Source organism: Cylas formicarius, unplaced genomic scaffold, assembly GCF_029955315.1.
Source record: "Cylas formicarius isolate icCylForm1 unplaced genomic scaffold, icCylForm1.1 PGA_scaffold_14__1_contigs__length_1757220, whole genome shotgun sequence".
Classification (NCBI taxonomy): domain Eukaryota; kingdom Metazoa; phylum Arthropoda; class Insecta; order Coleoptera; family Brentidae; genus Cylas; species Cylas formicarius.
In genome coordinates this window covers 150,562-154,759 of record NW_026844236.1, presented here as the reverse complement: position 1 = coordinate 154,759, position 4,198 = coordinate 150,562, and positions in this window count along the sequence as shown.

The following is a 4,198-nucleotide window of genomic DNA, read 5'->3' as shown; positions in this document are numbered from 1 at the left end:
AAGATTATAGCCAAAACATGCATTTTCATAACTTAGCGAACTGAAATCTACATTAAAACTGCAGATAACTACTTAAAAATTCACTTCCTTGAATTGATAATAGGTTTTTCTTTGTCATTTTAAACAGATTCCAGTCAAAATCCGCTTCTTCGACTCATATCGTACCTAAAACCGCATCAAAACTGCAAATATCAGTTTAAACTATCATTTTTTGATACAAACAGTTATATATTCATGTCAATATCTTTCAAATTCTAGTCAAAATCGGTGTCTTTGGGCATTTTAGTAACGAAAACCTTAATAAACTATTAGATTTCGACGTAAGGCAACCTTTCTGAGTCAAATAGTTGCCGATTTCGATAAAATCTTAGTCAGAATCTGCTTTTTCGCCTCTTATTGTACCCAAATCTACCTTAGAAATGCAGATATATACTTAAAACACCTTCTTTTGGGACAAATAATTGGTTTTCGCCCTTGATTTACGGAAGATTATAGCCAAAACATGCATTTTCATAACTTAGCGAACTGAAATCTTCATTAAAGCTGCAGATAACTACTTAAAAATTCACTTTCTTGAATTGATAATAGGTTTTTCTTTGTCATTTTAAACAGATTCCAGTCAAAATCGGCTTCTTCGATTCATATCGTATCTAAAACCGCATCAAAACTGCAAGTATCAGTTTAAACTATCATTTTTTGATACAAACAGTTATATATTCATGTCAATATCTTTCAAATTCTAGTCAAAATCGGCATCTTTGGGCATTTTAGTAACGAAAACATTAATAAACTATTAGATTTCGACGTAAGGCAACCTTTCTGAGTCAAATAGTTGCCGATTTCGATAAAATCTTAGTCACAATCTGCTTTTTCGCCTCTTATTGTACCCAAATCTACCTTAGAAATGCAGATATATACTTAAAACACCTTCTTTTGTTACAAATAATTGGTTTTCGCCCTTGATTTACGGAAGATTATAGCCAAAACATGCATTTTCATAACTTAGCGAACTGAAATCTTCATTAAAGCTGCAGATAACTACTTAAAAATTCACTTTCTTGAATTGATAATAGGTTTTTCTTTGTCATTTTAAACAGATTCCAGTCAAAATCGGCTTCTTCAATTCATATCGTATCTAAAACCGCATCAAAACCGCAAATATCAGTTTAAACTATCATTTTTTGATACAAACAGTTATATATTCATGTCAATATCTTTCAAATTCTAGTCAAAATCGGCGTCTTTGGGCATTTTAGTAACGAAAACCCTAATAAACTATTAGATTTCGACGTAAGGCAACCTTTCTGAGTCAAATAGTTGCCGATTTCGATAAAATCTTAGTCAGAATCTGCTTTTTCGCCTCTTATTGTACCCAAATCTACCTTAGAAATGCAGTTATATACTTTAAACACCTTCTCTTGGGACAAATAATTGGTTTTCGCCCTTGATTTACGGAAGATTATAGCCAAAACATGCATTTTCATAACTTAGCGAACAGTTATATATTCATGTCAATATCTTTCAAATTCGAGTCAAAATCGGCGTCTTTGGGCATTTTAGTAACGAAAACCTTAATAAACTATTAGATTTCGACGTAAGGCAACCTTTCTGAGTCAAATAATTGCCGATTTCGATAAAATCTTAGTCAGAATCTGCTTTTTCGCCTCTTATTGTACCCAAATCTACCTTAGAAATGCAGATATATACTTAAAACACCTTCTTTTGGGACAAATAATTGGTTTTCGCCCTTGATTTACGGAAGATTATAGCCAAAACATGCATTTTCATAACTTAGCGAACTGAAACCTACATTAAAACTGCAGATAACTACTTAAAAATTCACTTCCTTGAATTGATAATAGGTTTTTATTTGTCATTTTAAACAGATTCCAGTCAAAATGGGCTTCTTCGATTCATATCGTATCTAAAACCGCATCAAAACTGCAAATATCAGTTTAAACTATCATTTTTTGATACAAACAGTTATATATTCATGTCAATATCTTTCAAATTCTAGTCAAAATCGGCGTCTTTGGGCATTTTAGTAACGAAAACCTTAATAAACTATTAGATTTCGACGTAAGGCAACCTTTCTGAGTCAAATAGTTGCCGATTTCGATAAAATCTTAGTCAGAATCTGCTTTTTCGCCTCTTATTGTACCCAAATCTACCTTAGAAATGCAGATATATACTTAAAACACCTTTTTTTGGGACAAATAATTGGTTTTCGCCCTTGATTTACGGAAGATTATAGCCAAAACATGCATTTTCATAACTTAGCGAACTGAAATCTACATTAAAACTGCAGATAACTACTTAAAAATTCACTTCCTTGAATTGATAATAGGTTTTTCTTTGTCATTTTAAACAGATTCCAGTCAAAATCGGCTTCTTCGACTCATATCGTACCTAAAACCGCATCAAAACTGCAAATATCAGTTTAAACTATCATTTTTTGATACAAACAGTTATATATTCATGTCAATATCTTTCAAATTCTAGTCAAAATCGGCGTCTTTGGGCATTTTAGTAACAAAAACCTTAACAAACTATTAGATTTCGACGTAAGGCAACCTTTCTGAGTCAAATAGTTGCCGATTTCGATAAAATCTTAGTCAGAATCTGCTTTTTCGCCTCTTATTGTACCCAAATCTACCTTAGAAATGCAGATATATACCTAAAACACCTTCTTTTGGGACAAATAATTGGTTTTCGCCCTTGATTTACGAAAGATTATAGCCAAAACATGCATTTTCATAACCTAGCGAACTGAAATCTACATTAAAACTAATAGTTTATTAAGGTGTTCGTTACTAAAATGCCCAAAGACGCCGATTTTGACTAGAATTTGAAAGATATTGACATGAATATATAACTGTTTGTATCAAAAAATGATAGTTTAAACTGATATATGCAGTTTTGATGCGGTTTTAGATACGATATGAATCGAAGAAGCCGATTTTGACTGGAATCTGTTTAAAATGACAAAGAAAAACCTATCATCAATTCAAGGAAGTGAATTTTTAAGTAGTTATCTGCAAAATCGGCGTCTTTGGGCATTTTAGTAACGAAAACCTTAATAAACTATTAGATTTCGACGTAAGGCAACCTTTCTGAGTCAAATAGTTGCCGATTTCGATAAAATCTTAGTCAGAATCTGCTTTTTCGCCTCTTATTGTACCCAAATCTACCTTAGAAATGCAGATATATACTTAAAACACCATCTTTTGGGACAAATAATTGGTTTTCGCCCTTGATTTACGGAAGATTATAGCCAAAACATGCATTTTCATAACCTAGCGAACTGAAATCTACATTAAAACTGCAGATAGCTACTTAAAAAATCACTTCCTTGAATTGATAATAGGTTTTTCTTTGTCATTTTAAACAGATTCCAGTCAAAATCGGCTTCTTCGATTCATATCGTATCTAAAACCGCATCAAAACTGCAAATATCAGTTTAACCTATCATTTTTTGATACAAACAGTTATATATTCATGTCAATATCTTTCAAATTCTAGTCAAAATCGGCGTCTTTGAGCATTTTAGTAATGAAAACCTTAATAAACTATTAGATTTCGACGTAAGGCAACCTTTCTGAGTCAAATAGTTGCCGATTTCGATAATATCTTAGTCAGAATCTGCTTTTTCGCCTCTTATTGTACCCATATCTAACTTAGAAATGCAGATATATACTTAAAACACCTTCTTTTGGGACAAATAATTGGTTTTCGCCCTTAATTTACGGAAGATTATAGCCAAAATATGCATTTTCATAACTTAGCGAACTGAAATCTACATTAAAACTGCAGATAACTACTTAAAAATTCACTTCCTTGAATTGATAATAGGTTTTTCTTTGTCATTTTAAACAGATTCCAGTCAAAATCGGCTTCTTCGACTCAGATCGTACCTAAAACCGCATCAAAACTGCAAATATCAGTTTAAACTATCATTTTTTGATACAAACAGTTATATATTCATGTCAATATCTACCAAATTCTAGTCAAAATCGGTGTCTTTGGGCATTTTAGTAACGAAAACCTTAATAAACTATTAGATTTCGACGTAAGGCAACCTTTCTGAGTCAAATAGTTGCCGATTTCGATAAAATCTTAGTCAGAATCTGCTTTTTCGCCTCTTATTGTACCCATATCTACCTTAGAAATGCAGATATATACTTAAAACACCTTCTTT